Raw genomic sequence first — 16,550 nt, 5'->3', positions numbered from 1 at the left:
TCGGGGGCTGCTCCTGCCATCCTGCCTTGCCTGCCACAGTGGTTGGTTTAGGAGGTTACTGGCAGCTGGTGAGTCAGATGTCTTTCAGTCATCCTGGCTGGACTGTGTCCATCCTTCCCAGATCTCTCAGCCCCTTGCCTGCTTGCCTGGAGCTGAGCCAAGAAACTTCTCATGCACCCACTTGTTACAGTTTGTTTATGAATTTTGGATGGGCTCAGTGACTATTACTTGTTTTTATTCGTGTGTGCCTCTTATACTATGTTGGGGTCCAAAGTTATGTATGCATATGCTACATTTAATGTTCAAATTTATGAGGAAGTATTTTAAGCAGCTAACCGAGGCACACCGTTACCAGGATGTGGGACACACAGCAGATGGTTTTACTAGGTCAAGGTGGGGCTGTTTTTACTCTGTGAACCTGCTGAGCAAGTCACTCCATCCATCTGACCTTGTAAGGAATGTGTAAGTCTCCCTCTCTGCTCTTACTCACGTGGGTCTGTGATCCTTCCTATCGCCCCGTTCCCGGTTATCTCATAGTTTGAGATATAGTGCTCATTGTGTTTCCTGATTGAAACAACCTTTGCAGTAGAGAAAATGGTGCCAAAGTCTTCCAGTGACTGGAAACTCTGCCATCTGCATTCCTCGGTGAGAGGACAGAGCAAGAGGGTTCGCATTAGTACATTTCCCAGCGATCATTCATAAGCACCCGCCGAATTTTAATTGACCATATCCCTGTCGTTAGCTCAGAATGCTGTACGGTGTCACATGTCACCAGCAGACACCTGGTTGTGGTCGTTCCCATGACTACTTGTTCAAGTGCTTGGTGCCTTCTTCCTGTTCAGTCCTGTCTTGTCCCCCACTTCCTTTCTTCCACATATCCTATAATATATTGTGATCCAGCGATTAATGAATGCATTAAATGTTTTTTGTTTATTTTTTATTTATTTGAGAGCGGCAGACAGAGAAAGAAAGAGGGAGAGAGAGCGAGAGAGAGAGAATGGGCGCACCAGGGCCTCCAGCCACTGCAAATGAACTCCAGATGCGTGCGCCCCTTGTGCATCTGGCTAACGTGGGACCTGGAGAATCGAGCCTCAAACTGGGGTCCTTAGGCTTCACAGGCAAGGGCTTAACCGCTAAGCTATCTCTCCAGCCCCACTGAATGCATCTTATGGTATTTTAGTATAAAGCAAAAAATCACAACTATTCCAGCCCATATTAACGAAAACAAATACTGTTAAATTGGTTAGCACAGGGGTCTCTGTAACTTGCTGTGTGATCCTCATGACAGTGGCCTGCTGCTGGCCCATGGCAGGGACTGTCTGGGGAGAAATAAAGGGTCCAGTCTCTCTATGGCCAAGGTCTTGAAATAGTTCCCATTCTCATCCAGCCTATTGCTAGTCCTGAGTGGCACCTTATCCATTATCAAAACAGCGATATGTACATGAACACCTTGCGAACACCGATACCAGCTTGTCTGGTTCCCTGATTGAAAAGGATTTGGCCATGTTCATTGTCCATTTGGAGAAAGTGCTGGGTGCATGCCTAGCTCAAACTCCGCTTCCCCGGGCATCTCCTTATCAGTGGTCATCTCCTTGTACTTCCATTTCACTGCCAGAGAAGTGAGGGGCGTGCTCTCATCTGGATATCGGTGCCCCTTGGATGGACCGGAACCACATCTTTCTTGCACTTGCCTCTTCCATGCCCAAGTGCTGCCTCCCCAGCGAGCGTGCTTTTTCAGGAAGCCGTGCCCAGTGCGGGTCAGTCTTTGAGCTTTGTCTTCTGGCCTGACCCCTCACCTGCTTTAGTTAATCTGCATTATGTTACTCTCTGCACCAGCGACTAGTAGGATTGTTTATCGCTGCCAAACGGAGGGGTGTCTGAAAGATCCCACAGCAGGGAAAGCCCAGATGCTCTGCCCCCACAAGCCACATGCACCTCTTACGCAAGGCACTCGGCACCCTTGGAATCCGCGGGCTCCCTGTGCTTGTGGGCTGGACGGGCACCTGGCCCATATGCTGCCCCGTCGCTCAGGGCTCCGGGCTCCTGCGGCCTTCCTTTGCCTCCTTCCTGTCATCCGCTTACACTTTCCTCTCCCCCCGCCCTTGCATGCTGCAGACCTGGCTTCGTTTCCAAGCGCGTCGACCACCAGTGGGTCCCGAAACCCCTCACTTCGGTGTGTTCAAAACTGTTCCTCGGAAGGAAACCTAAACGGAGGCTGTGACAAAAAGATGAGGTTTTCAAGTCACGGAAGAACATTATTGGAAGACAGAACTAGGAAGCCAGAGAAAAGTAAATTGAACATCATGATTTGATCATTGAGAAAATTGAAGCCCTTGGATTTAAAGGACCTGGCCACACAATGCCAGCAGTGCTTTCCAGAAGTGGCATTTAAAGGCTGTTAGTTTTCTTGGCTTCTTTTCCACTGACCTTATACGTTTTAGGGACATTTCTGGGTCTTTGTTAGATTGTTGGTTAAGAGAGAGAGAGAGAGAGAGAGAGAGAGAGAGAGAGGGAGGGAGGGAGGGAGGGAGGGAGGGAGGGAGGGAGAGGGAGGGAGGGAGGGAGGGAGGGAGGGAGAGGGAGAGGGAGAGACACACAGAGAGACAAAGAAAGTGAGTGTGGGGGGTCGCACGTGTCAGGGTGGGGGAATGGGTGAACCATGGACTCCTGTCACTGTGGATGCATGTGCCACTTTGTGCATCTGGCTTTATGTGGCTTGAACTGTTGAGTTGAACTCAATCTGTCAACTTTGCAAATGAGTGCCTTTAACCACTGAGTCATCTTTCCAGCCCAAGTTGTGACTATTCTCATGTCACATCAGGTTCAGTGAGGGCCCTGCGCATGAAGACATCATCTGGGAGGGTCATTGTCTGTCCGTCCGAGAGAAGGTGGGACCCACTCATGGTTAAATCAGTGGCTCTCACACATTCGTTGTTTGCAAGCAAATCCTCAAATGACCCAACATGGTCATGTGCGGGAGGATTCCATGTTTAATACTCCAACCAGTTTCAAATATAAGTGATTGGTTTTGACAGTCATTCTTTCTTTTTTCTTTTGGTTTTTTTGAGGTAGGGATTCCCTCTAGCTCAGGCTGACCTGGAATTCACTATGTAATCTCAGGGTGGCCTCAGACTCACTACGATCCCCCTACCTCTGCCTCCCAAGTCCTGGGATTAAAGGTGCGTGCCACCATACCCGGCCTTGAGAGTCATTCTTAGGTGACCACAGAATGGACACCCGAGGACTCACCTGACTTTCCCTAGTACTCCCCAGGATTAATGGGGTCTGTATTTGGAACTTCACTTATGCTGGGAAATGCCTTTATTACTTACATTGGATTATTTGACTGTGCTAATTGACATCTCATTTGGGCATCACCTAATTTGAGGAGGGCTTCGTGTTTCTCAGCCTTGCTGCCATTCGGCTGTTTGGTAGGTGATGCAGGCGTTGGTGGGTTGGTATGAGCACTTCTTAGGTAGCTCTTGGGAGCCCTCCTCAGCTCCCTGGGTGAGGTGGACAGGGGGGAGGCAATCTGCACTGTGGCTACTGGCATCTAAGAAATGACGCACGTCTGGTGAAATCGCCTAGATTCTTGAGCAGATTGGTTCCAGAGACCCTTGAACAGAAATCCATGAGATCATGGCATGAAGATGACATTTGTGTCATTGTGAATACAATGTAACAAGAAATGCTCAAAGTTAGCTGTTAAAGAACACACACACACACACAAACCAGTACACTGAAAGACAGAGTTAAAATCTTTTTTTAAATATTTTTTTTTTAGGGCTGAGAGATGGCTTAGCGGTATTAAGCGCTTGCCTGTGAAGCCTAAGGACCCCTGTTCGAGGCTCGGTTCCCCAGGTCCCACGTTAGCCAGATGCACAAGGGGGCGCACGCGTCTGGAGTTCGTTTGCAGAGGCTGGAAGCCCTGGCGCGCCCATTCTCTCTCTATTCCTCCCTCTATCTGTCTTTCTCTCTGTGTCTGTCGCTCTCAAATAAATAAATAAAATTTTTTTTTAATTTTTAAAAATTAATTAAATCATTTATTTGAGAGTGACCAACAGACACAGAAAGAGGCAGATAGAGATATAGAGATAGATAGAGAATGGGCCACTGCAAATGAACTCCAGACGCTTGCGTCCCCGCCTGGCTGCTAAGCTATTTAAAATTTTTTAAAAATATATTTATTTATTACAGAGAGAGAGAGAGACAGACAGACAGACAGAGACAGAGACAGGTGGAGAGAATGGATATGCTAGGGCCTCTTACCATTGCAAATGAACTCTAGACTCATGTGCCACCTTGTGCATTTGGTTTTATGGGGGTACTGGGAAATCGAACCTGGGTCCTTTGGCTTTTCAGACAAGCACCTTAACCACTAATCCCTCTCTCTAGCCTGAGTTAAGATCTTTAGGAGATAATAAATGTAAGTAACTCACCATAGCTTTTGTTTTTGTTTCTCTCTATTTCTTTTCCTTTTGGGGCGGGGACAGTGTTCTTGCTGTATAGCCCAAGGCTGGGCTAGACGTTGTCTTCCTCCTGCCCCAACCTCTTAGCTTTGAGAGATATGCACCACTATAGCCAGCTCGAGTTTCATTTCTGAGTGGATAATTAACTGACAGAGCTTGGAAATAGAGAGGTAACCCTTCCTGACTTCTCTGTGTACCAAACTTTTCTACTGTGTTTTATTTGGTCAGCTCTTGTATCAATATCCTTTGATTAAAGTGGTCTTTGAAGGGTGTCATGGATTCTGGTGTTTCCGAAATATTTTTACAGATTGATTTTCGCTTTTGTCAACATGTGATTACTTTGGTACCTCAGATCATTTACCATTGTTCCCAGGGTGGTCACTGAGGCAGTTTAGGACTAGCCAGATGTGCTCCCTCTACTGGATGCATTTCTTTGGCTCAGAGGTACAATACGTGGTACTGAGGTAATTTCTTTGGGTCAGGTTCATAAGTATGCTCGCATTTTCTTTTCCTAGAGTCATAACACCTGCTCAGAGCAAAACCAGCAGCTTTCTGAACTCCGGGTTAAGAAGCTGAGAACTCAAAATGGATGAGCGTCTTGTCACATGTTCGTTGTGCCCAGCGGGGAGCGCTTACTTTGGTCCACATGTTCTTTTGAAAGGCCTGAGGCCTGCCTGGGTGGGGGTGTCTCTCTGTTCAGATGTTGGGGATTTTTTCCCCCTTGGCTAGTCACCCTCTTTGTGCAAGGGCTTTGAAATCTGATAGCCACTGACTGGCACAGTGAGGTGTTAGATGCTAATTATGTACCCAAGGGTCGCCAGAAGACCTCCAGGAGCTCTTGGGAAGTGTCCAGAAGCAAGCCTGAGAAATGGGTCAGAAGGCCTTTAATCTCAGCACTAGGGAAGCAGAGGTAGGAGGATCACCATGAGTTCGAGGCCACCCTGAGGATATAGAGTGAATTCCAGGTCAGCCTGGGCTAGAGTTAGACCCTACCTTGAAAAAAAACAAAAAACAAAAAGAGTTAGCAAGTAGGGGTGAGTCAGCCTGATCCAATATGCATTCATAGGGTACCTGCCACAAGTGTGGCTTCAAGGGGACTCAGAGTGAGCGTACCACTGTTCCCTGCCCACTGCACTGTTGAGCCAACACAGAGCAGAACCAACAAAACCTCATCTTTCCTTCCCAGAAGAGATCGAAAAACATCAAAAAGTAGAAATGACGTTACATGTGAGAGGCCACAGTAACGCTCCTTAGGATGGAGAGTGGAACAGTGTTTAGCAGAAGCTGGGGGTTGGGTGGGTGAGACTTGTCAGTGGGGTCCCACCGAGCCCTAGTTAAGAGGGGTAAGTTCAAGAGTACTGGGGTACAGCCGGGACTAGAGTCAGCGACGTGATTCAAAGCAGCTGGAATTCTTCACCACAAAGAAAGAATCCATGGGATGGCGCGTGTGCTGCCCCCGATCCTCTCGTTCTGTCATGTCTGCCTGTGCGGAAGCATCCCGTTGTCCCCGATCACTTTGTTTAACCAGCTCATGTGAGTTAAACATGAAAGGAAACTTAAAGAAGAAGGTAATGATGGGACCAGGAAACCTTGGGGCTAAGACCACCCCTCGGACCACGATGTTCGTATTCTTTTACCCGTAAGTGATGGGCAACACTCGTTTTGCTGAGCTGTAACGAGATTAAACAGCCTTCCTGTTCCGGCACTGACTCGGGTCGTGCGCACAGAAATGACCGATGGGGCCACCAGAGAGCTTCCTGTGCCTTTGTGTCTTTCGGTTCTCCTGTGGCTCACCCTGTCTCTTCCCCTTCGCTGTGCTGCCTCTGATTCTAAAGCCGATGCCCCGGTTTTAATCACTTTATCACCCCGTTTATTATTTCCGTCACCTTCGGCATAAGTCACTGGCTTCTTAAGAGCATGGATGCTGTGTGAGTGTCATCTTGCTTCTGACCTTCCAATCCATGTCGGTTCTTCTGAGCCCACACAGGTGGGTGCGTTGGATGCTGGAGGAGGAGAAATGCCATTGCTTGTTTTTATAAGTCCTGCAGTCTCTTGCTAACAAGGATGAAATGACAAGAGATGGTGAGACCAGTTTCCTGGTTTCTTAACAGGAGTGCTGTGGGCACCGAGAGCTGGAGATTCTTTGTTATGAGGCTGTCCGATGCGCTCTGTGATGTTTGACAGCATCCCTGACTTATTACCAAGCAGAGGTGACAGAAGCACTCCTTCCTCAATATGTCTCCAGATAGAGCCAAATATTCCCAAGGGTAGAGTCACATTCCTGCCTCAGAGATATGCATGGGCCACTTATGTTTATTATTTTGTTATTTTATTATATATTATTAAATGAAGCATGTTTGCTTCATTTATTGATGCCAACCTCTGTTAAATTACCAAGGCCACAAAGATAAGCCAGGTGCCTCTTTCTTCTTGTTTATATGTGTACATACAAGTGTTTGGAACTATCGTGGTTTCCACATTGATTATTTATTTATTTATTTATGATTTTTCAAGGTAGGGTCTCACTCTGGTCCAGGCTGACCTGGAATTAACTATGTAGTCTTAGGGTGGTCTCGAACTCACAGTGATCCTCCTACCTGTGCCTCCTGAATGCTGGGATTAAAGGCGTGTGTCACCATGTCTGGCTTGATTATTTATTCTGAAAGCTACATTTAATTTTTTTAAATTAATTAAGTTATTTGCAAGTAGAGAGAGATAAGGAGATGTATGTATATATAGAGAGAATGGGCACACCAGGCCTCCAGATGCATGAGCCACTTGTGCATCTGGCTTTACATGGGTACTAAGGAATTAAACCCGAGTCATTAGGCTTTGCAGGCAAGTGCCTTAACCACTGAGCCATCTCTACAGCCCCCAAAGTTACATTTTTCTTTTTTTTTGACAGCACTCAAAGTCTGTAATTTTGGCTGGAATTTGAGTCATTATGACTTCTTTAATGAGTGCTGTGTTTCTATTTTTGTGGGCTGAGTCTTTGAGGAAAACCCCTTGCACTGTGGTCAGTACCATTGGCTTTTGGCACAGCTGAAAACCTTAGGAAATGATCGTGCTTTATTCACCTGTCAGTTTCATCCATGAACGCTTCAGTCACCTCAGACACAGCCTCTGGCTTGCCACTCCAGTCCCGCAGTTTGCCTGTCCTGTGATTTCTTTCCTTCCTCTCAACTAGCCATCTGAGGCTTCATTTGACTGGTGGTCACTCTATGTTTTATTTAACAAAATTAATGTTTGGAAGCCAAGGTCAAGCTCAGCAGAGGAATTCTCATTGTATCGCCCTTGGGTGAACTTGAAGTTAGTGTGTTGCCTTTACAATTTTTAGAAACTGTGATATATAAAAATTTGCTCATGAAAATCAAACATATGGCAGGTTTCTTTTTAGGGGAAGGGTAAGAAGAAAGAATTTCAGGGATGATTTTATGGGTAGCTTGAACTATGCTGGAAATTTTAATTTTTGAATACAGTATAGTGGCCACTTGAACTTTTATGATATTATTTTATGTACCTGATCTATGTTCATTGGTTTTAAAGAAAAGATAGCCAGTTGAAAGTTTTTTCCTTCCCTCACACACACACATACATACATACATATATACATGTATGTGGTCGGGGAGGGAAGGGGAGAGAAATGGGCATGCTAGGGGCCCTTACTGCTGCAAATGAGCTCCAGATACTAGCACCACTTTGTGCATTTTGGTTTATGTGGTTACTGGGGAATCAAACACAGGCCAATTATCTTTGCAAGCAACTTTAACCTCTGAGCTATCTTCCCAACCCTCTCTCTCTCCATGTATGTATGTATGTATGTATGTATGTATGTATATATACATATACATATACATATACATATACATATACATATACATATACATATACATATACATATACATATACATATACATATACATATACATATACATATACATATACATATGTGGTATCGCTCTAGCCTGGGCTGACCTGGAATTTACTATGTAGTCTCAGGCTGGCCTTGTACTCACAACGACCCTTCTACCTCTGCTCCTCTGCTGGCTAAAGGCTGTGCCACCAGTGCTAAGATCGTCCCCTATATTTTAAAAACAAATATTTGGGAATAAGGTCCCCATTCAGTAAACTACCCCCCAGTTCTGCTGGTGCAAAGGACTTGAGGGGATAGGTAGTTAAAATTTCTAGCCTTTTTAAGTCATTTAAGAGAATCTGCGTTCTTGCCCCGTGCAGGCAAAACTTTGTGAGAAGCAAACACTTGAGACCTGCTAGAAATAAATCTCCCTTCAGGATGCAGCAAGCATGGTGCGGGGACTGAGTGACAGCCAGCTTGGGAGTTCTAGGCTTGGCGAGCGCGCAAAAGGCGAGAATTAAATTGGAGAAGGAGGCGGAGAGGAAGGAGGCAGAGGGTGGAGGAGGAGGAGGGAGGAGCCAGAGGCCCTCTCCAACACACCCAAATGACCAGATTCATCATAGCACGAAACTTCACAAGTTACACCCACTCCCTCGCCGGCAGGCCGCCGGGAAGGCTGCGGCTTCCTCCTTTCTCTTACTGGAAGTTTGAGAGATGGGAAAGGCGCCTGGAGGGGCACGTGCGCCCCGCCGAGCCGCAGCGTAGCTTCCATCCTACAATCCAGTCTTTCTTTCCACCGGCCGCCGATCTCCCGGCGCTGGGAGGTGGGGAACGCGGGGCGGCGCCGGCCGTGGATGGAGGTAGGTGAGGACCGTGTGCCGGGGACGCGGAGCCCGGAGCCCCGCGCGTCTGTGCCGAGCATCCAGCCGAGATGATGGGCGGGCGGATCGCGGAACTGGTCTAATTCCCCGGGAGCGGGGGAAGGGGTTCAGGCTCCATCCGTCCTTGCCTTAGCGGGGATCGTCGTTGTCTTTGGGATGCGGGGCGGCAAAGAGTCTTGGGGGATGGATCCCAGGGTACCTCCTAGAGAGGAGTCCGGCCTGGGGCCCGCCCTGCTGCGTGCCTAGGGCAACTTCTGGACCGCCAGATGTGAAGCACTCCTGGGCCCTTTGGGCTTCAAAGGAGAAAGTTCCTGAGGACATTCAGAAGCTGTGGCCCGGGACAGGCACCTGGATGGGAGTTCTAAGTGAGGCAGCACTAGTCTCGGATTCTCTTTTAAGTTAGCGGGGCTCACAGCTTCCCTTTCGGGGTGAGTTTTTCTGCAGCAGTGGGTTCCATCTTCCCATTGATTGCCTGAGCTTTTTTTTTTTTAAATATTTATTTGACAGAGAGAAAGTGGGAGGGGAGGGGGGGGACACACACAGAGAGAGAATGAGAATATGAGCATGCCAGGGCCTCCAGCCACTGCCAAAGAACTCCAGATGCATGCGCCTCCTTGTGCATCTGGCTAACGTGGGTCCTGGGGAGTCAAACCTGTGTCCTTTGGCTTTGCCAGCAAACGCCTTAACCGCCAAGCCATCCCTCCAGCTCTGCCTCAGTGAGTTTTGTGTGAGGTGTGGAGAAGAAGTTTGGGTGGAGGAGTTGGGTGTGGGGTGGGGTCTTTGCCAGTGACAATGTCTAGCAAAGGGTACTTGTTGGCTTCACAAATGACCTGTAGGATTTGCTTCTAACAGCCTTTCCTGAGTGTGAGGTCTTAGGTCTCTGTGGGGTCAGAAGGAAGCTTGGACTAACTTACCTATTTCACTTACCTCCTATCTCATCATCAGTACGTTAGTACTGCACTGGCATTGGGGGCTGGGATTTTGTTTGCTGTTGCTTGAGTTTTATAAGATAATCTTTCATGAAATCTGTTTTAGAGAAGCGTCTTTTGCTTACTGTGTTTGCAACAAACCATGTCATCATTGTGCCAGTGTCTCCCATCCCCCCGGGAATGAGTGCAGCAGAGTGGCCTGTCCTGGGCGAGCGTTGCCCACTTTCTCGGCGCACCTCCGCCTCAGTGGTGCAGGCCAGGGACAGGCTGCTGCTGGTGTGGCACTTAGCTTGCTGTGACCCTTCTGCTTCCTTGAAGCGATAGATACCCAGGTAAAAAAGCCCTTCAGCCACTAGGGCAAGAGCAGCAGGTCACACGATCCACGGCCACCCTGACTTCTAGTGTCTATGCGGCTCTAGAAAGTTCTAAATAAGCGCATGTGAGCACAGTGCGGATGTGGGGGTGTAAAAGCCTCTTTCCTCTCACTCCTGAGGAGCCTTCAGCCACTCTACAGGAAAGGCAGCTGAAGTGGATCCTGTGACAACGCTGGTGACAGTGACTAATTTGTGAACAATAACCCTTAGGTAGAGAAAGAAGAACCGGGTTATTCACAGATGAAGGGCTTTTAGGTGTTGTCCCTGGAGACTGTTACAAGTCTCTGTCGGGCAGCTGTCTGACATCAGGGTCATTTCTACTTCTGACCCGTGCTGGTGGAGGGGAAGCTCCAGGGTCTGTGTGGTATGGTGGTTTACACTCAGTGTCCCTTTTCCTCTGCCGGTTTGGCTCTGGTTGTTAAGTGTTTCTTCTTTAAGTATTCATTTCACCACAGATATGTGACCACTGAAATGTTTCATTTTAATGACAAATCTTCGTTGGAATTTTCCCATTTCATGTAAAAATTTGAATTTATTGGCATAAAGTTTTATTCAGTAGCTTCTTGTTTTGTATATCAAGACAGAAACATCTGTAGAAATGTTTCCTTTTTTATTCCCGGCATTGATTTTGTGTGTGTGTGTGTGTGTGTGTGTGTGTGTGTGTGTGTCTGTGTGTAACTAGGAGTGGAACCCAGCACGTGCCAGGCTGAGCTACACCCCCAGCTGTGTGCATTTTCTTGATCAGTCTTGTTCATATGTTGTCAATTTTATCAGTGTTCTAGAAGAGCAATTTCGGTGATTGTTTATACTTTACTTGAAGCACAAAGCCTACCTCGTTTCTTGAACTTAAAAAATTTAAATGTGCATTAAGAAAAAAATTCTGCCTCACGGGATGCTGTCAAACAAAAAAGGTTTGAAAACAGCTTTCGAAAACAAGGCCCTTAGCTGCAAGGAGGAAGACGTTACGTGCTTATCTTTGTGTCTTTCACATCGATTATGTCTTCAGTTTATTAAAGCGAACCTTCCATTTGTGAGCAACAGTACACATTAGACCAAATTGTTCCAAGGTGGGTTTTGTGTATTCACCAGGGCACACCCTTCTGAAATTGTTTTAGAAACATCTAGCCAGACTATGCATGAGGCCGAGGGGTAATTTAATGTGAATTGTAGGAGCATTCAACCCTCTTGACAATCCACATTTACCTTATGCAAGAGTAGAGCAAATTTGTCGTAATGACCGGGGAAGAGCATTCATTTGGTTCATACTTTATGCATGAGCCTGAGCATTTTAAAGCTTCCTTAGAACAAGTTCTTGCTGAAGACGTGGCACTACAGGGTCATAAGTGCTGGCGTCAAAAGGGCCTGGCTTGATGTCCTGCTCTGCCATGTAGTCAGCTGTGTGGTCTCAGGTTAGCTGCTTAACCTCTCTGAACGTCTACGTCCCCATCGGTGGGACAGTGATAATGAATACTGCTTGTGTGGTTTCCCGTGCACATGCATTCAGGATATCTCTTTCATGTGGTTTGGCACACAAACATAGGCATTTACCTTTCCTTGTCATATCTCCAACCTCACCACATCTCTCTTGACTTTTTTTCCAGACAGGTGGGAAGTTACTGGGGATAGAATGAAACAAAAACTATTTTCATATCTCTTCCCTCTTCATTCTGGGTGAGTGGGGCCACCGGGGTTATTATTTAGACTTTTCAGTATTTAAGTCTTAGTTCCTGATCATTTGGTGGCAAAATAGCTATTTATCTCATCCTTCCAATTTTTATCTTACCTTCCAAGGATGATGATGATGATGATGATTATTTTTGATTTTCGAGGTAGGGTCTCACTCTAGCCCAGGCTGACCTGGAATTAACTATGGAGTCTCGGGGTGGCCTTGAACTCACTGCGATCCTCCTACCTCTGCCTCCCGAGTGCTGGGACTAAAGGCATGCGCCACCACGCCCGGCTAGGATTATTATTATTATTTAGTTTATCTCACTTCTTTGATGATTCCCTCTTTTCCCCTTCCCTCCCTCCCTCTTGGGCAGAAATGAAATAATTTCAAAACCCCAAACTTGGCCAAGACTAGGAAAGCATCTCTTGTTTGGAACTCAGCTTACTTTGCCACCAAGGTGGGAAAACAAAAGCTCAAGACCAGAGGTAGTTGCCTAGTTAATATTCTTTCACAGAGGAATATTGAGTATTAAGGTGTCCCAACACTAAGCCCTTTAATCTTCTGAGGGCTTGTCAAATGAAAAGGTCATGGGGATATATGGCAATATTTGTTCAAATTTATTTATGCATATGAAATTCCAAGGACTGAAGTGGGGGTTGGGAAGAGATGGTGACTGGAAGAGGGTTCCTTTGCTTTACAGTGCCATGCAGCCGTTCCCTGCTTGCCCCAGAGACCTGGCCTGTGGCTTATAGTTTTCGTGGCCAATCAGCTTTAGGTGTGGAGTTCTTGTTACAGAAAACACACGGGTGAGCGAGCTACCCCAGGTTGGGGCTGTCTGCTGTGTGGGGCTGGGGGTGCGGTTTTGTTCTAGCTGATGGTTTTGTGGGCATGAAGAGCGCGAGGGGTGGCTCTCAAGGAACCTCTCCAGGTGTTTGTAAGCAAATGCCACTGTGGCATTTAGCTGGTGGAACTTCCGTGGGGAAGAGATGGCCGCTTTTGGAAAGTTTTGTTTGTATAGTCATTTGGTGTGGATTTATGATACTTTGTCCTGATTGCAGAGGCTCATGGAGTGTTCTATGTTTGCAAAAGTGGTTAGAAGGACTACTGCCACACTCCTGGAATAAGGGCATCTGAAGACCCCTTGGAGCATGTGTGTGTGTGTGTGTGTGTGTGTGTGTGTGTGTTGTGTTATGGTGCACCTGTGCATAGGTGCACTAGGGCCTCTTGCTGCTGAAAATCAACATAAAGGCACTTGCGCCACTTTTTGTGTCTGGCTTATGTGGGTGGCTTGGGAAATGAATCTTGGTTGGCAGGGCTGGCAGGCTTTGCAGGCAAGTGTTTTTAACTGCCAAGCCATCTTCCCAGCCCTAGCCTTAGCCCTTGAATCCTCAAAACACCAATTACTTATCCAAGTATAAATAACAGTACTCAGTATAGAAGTCCTGAGTGTCTACAACCTGTGGGGGTGCTTTTGCTATGTTCTCACGAATGTTTCTAAAGATGACCTTATGCTTCTAGAGATAGATTAAAAAAAACAAAACAACAAAACAAAAAAAAACAAGAGCAAAACTCTTCCTTTCCTATGTCTGTTCCTCCAGGTAGTACCGTTGTGGACTGACGCCTACCTTTCTGGACCTGAAAGTGAAGAAGAGAAAGCAGAGGAGGAGAAGGGTCGGTGCCCTGGGGTGTGATGCTCTGAGCCCCGGCCCCTCCCCTGGGACCTGAGCAGCCCATGCAGATGGCTCCTTTGGAGATCCTGACCAAGGCTCTTCTGTTTGGCATGGGGTAAGTGTGGTCTTGACAAAAGACAAGAATTCGCATTTGACCTCATCTTGGGATGATGCCCAGATCCACCTGCTTGGGGACAGTGGGAAGTTTAATGCTGGTAGCTTTGTTGCTGGGAAGAGGGATGCTGGTCTTCCCTGGTATCCAGAGACTCCGGGAAATTTGTGAGACCTTTTGGATTGTTGCAGGGGTGTGTGGGGGGGAGGTGGCCCAGCCTTGTTGGGTTGTTGTCATAGTTACATTATTTTGGAGGCTTCAGAGGGTGATCTCCTACCCCTGTCTTTCCCAGCCTCTCTCTTGCCTGCTTCAGTGGTACTAAGACAGGGGAAGAAAGAGTGAACTGCAGAGGCGGGATCTTGGTATCAGAGCTTGTTTGGGCTGCTGGCATGTAGGATCATGTTAAAGGAGAGAGACAGAGAGAGAGAGAGACGGGGGTGGGGGGGTTGGTCCTCATCTAATTACAAAATGGGCTTGGGGAAAGCAGACTATTTCTTGGGAGCTTTTTGGCTGTGGCCAGACTGGACATGGTCATTGTGTGATGGACTTGGGGCATTACTAGATGGGATCGAGGACTAAACATCCATGTTCTCGGTCACTTGGAAGAGAAGGGCTGCAGAAGCCCTGTCCTTTCCTACTTGGATGTCCAGTAGAAAGGATGGGGTGCCCTTCTCTTTCTCTTCTGCAAATGAGGTTGGTGACATCATCTTGTAGACCCCGTTGATGTCACAGGGGCCGAGGGAGGGGGTCTACAAGGGGCTTTCCAGCCGTACAGCGGGCTTTCCAGTGTCGGCTTCTGCTCATTTGCTCACCCACCGGACCTTGCTCGTGGTGCATTTTGGATGCGTTTTTCAACACTGATTGGGTTTTGGTAAGATGTGGTTGGTGCAGACTTTGAACAAAATAGGAACCAGAGTTGCAGATGCTTCCTGAGGCCCAACTCCTGCTGCGTCTAAGGTTTCCCACCAGCATTCCAGGCCCTGTTGTGGGCCTTGCTGTAACTCGTTCCTCCAGTCTGGCCTGTCGCTCCTCCCTGGCAGAACTCAGAGCCAGCCCTGGCCGCTCCTCTCCGAATGTGCCCAGCGGCTGGTGGAGAAAGCTCCCTCGGTGTTTAAATCACACGGCGTGATCATAATTGGGTTATGTCTCTTTTTTTTTTTTTTTGAATTCCAGATCATTTTTATTTGCAGAGCCTGCAACAGTTGGTTAACAATGATAGCTAGTCAAGCTGGTACAATCTGATAGCCACCTCCTTTCCAGACGTTCAACTAATAGAATCCCTACATAGAATGGGGCATTTCAATGTGTTGGGGAAGAGACTTCCCAATCCCCTGCTTGTTACTTATTTTCCAAGACTGTTTTATAGCCAGATGCAACTCAAGCCTCTAACACAGCAATTAGCCATCTTCAATACCACTGATTTTTTCCCCCCCTTCATGCCCAGAAATGGAAGCAGAGGTAAGAGGATGTCATCAGGCTGTGTAAAATCAAGCCCCAGCTTCTCACATGGAGATAATGTACTCTTTATATATATTTTTTTTATTTATTTATTTATTTATTTATTTATTTATTTATTTATTTATTTATAAGAAAGAGAGACAGAGAGAATGGGCATTCCAGGGCCTCTAGCCACTGCATACAAACTCCAGACGCATACACCTCCTTGTGCATCTGGCTTATGTAGGTCCTGGGGAATTGAACCCAGGTCCTAAGGCTTCACAGGCAAATGCTGTAACTGCTAAGCCATTTCCCCAGTCCCCTAACGTGTTCTTTTTAAACGGAGGAAATGACAGCAACAGCCCCTTGATGGTGTCTGCTGTTTGAGCTGTGTTGTTCCCTTGGGATCCCTTCTCGCAGATCCTTTCCCATCAAGTTCTAGCACCTCAGCTTCTCCTTGTTAGAGGTCCTTCCTTGGAAGTTACTTCCACCTTTGACCAAGTACCTGGCATTCCTTGGACCTCCGGGGACCTCTTCCAGGACAGCCCCAAGGTTTCACCTGTCTTGTCCCCCTGAGGGCTTCCTGTGGTTTCCTTTCCAGGTGAATAAGGTACACATGACTTTTCTCTGACTTAAGTATTTTCTCTAGAGCAACAGAGTTGGTAAGTGGTGGAACTTAACCTTGAACCCAGGTCTCCTGGCTCCAGGGTCTGTTCTACGGTGGGTGTCTTCACAGACATGCACTGCTTGTTCTCGTGACACGCTGCCTCTGCCTGGCTTAGAGTGACTGGATGGCTCGTGAGTTTCTGCTTCACGAGAGGCTGCATGCAGCTTTGCACAATCAGCCTTCCTTGGTCCTGTCTCAAGGCGTGGGTCTTTGCCAGGGTCAGCCCCTCCCTCACCCCTCCTGATGGCCTTCCCTGAGCTGTCTGCCAAGTCAGAGTTCAACTCTCCTCAAGGTCAAGTCCACCACCTCCTCCTTGCTACCTTCTTACTCCATCCTTTTTGTAATCCATCAGCCTTTTGACCCCTAGAGCCAGTGTTATCTGATCTTGCCTTGCATTTCTTCTCCCTACCTGCATGAAAGTTTGCGTGCTATCCCATGTAGTGAGCATCTAGGGATTCTCTGAGAGGTCACCGAAAACCTGGCCAGAGT

At 47.3% G+C, this 16,550-nt stretch overlaps 1 protein-coding gene across 3 annotated transcripts in view; it reads left to right on the top strand.

Moving 5' to 3' along the window:
- The window catches only part of Tiam1 (TIAM Rac1 associated GEF 1), a 304,202-nt gene that overhangs the window by 68,133 nt on the left and 219,519 nt on the right, over positions 1 to 16,550 (top strand). The window contains exons 1-2 of one of the 3 annotated variants that reach the window (XM_045150639.1): positions 8,985 to 9,182; positions 13,774 to 13,960. The gene's annotated coding sequence lies outside the window, so the exon portion shown is untranslated. Of the gene's footprint in view, positions 1 to 8,984; positions 9,183 to 10,697; positions 10,717 to 13,773; positions 13,961 to 16,550 lie in introns of those variants that run through there. The other 2 variants (XM_045150640.1, XM_004654435.2) reach the window with 2 other exon arrangements.

The sequence above is a fragment of the Jaculus jaculus genome, chromosome 5 (assembly GCF_020740685.1).
Source record: "Jaculus jaculus isolate mJacJac1 chromosome 5, mJacJac1.mat.Y.cur, whole genome shotgun sequence".
NCBI classification, from domain to species: Eukaryota; Metazoa; Chordata; class Mammalia; order Rodentia; family Dipodidae; genus Jaculus; species Jaculus jaculus.
The sequence above is the reverse complement of the archived record's forward strand: the minus strand, read 5'-3'. Positions and strand labels throughout refer to the sequence as shown.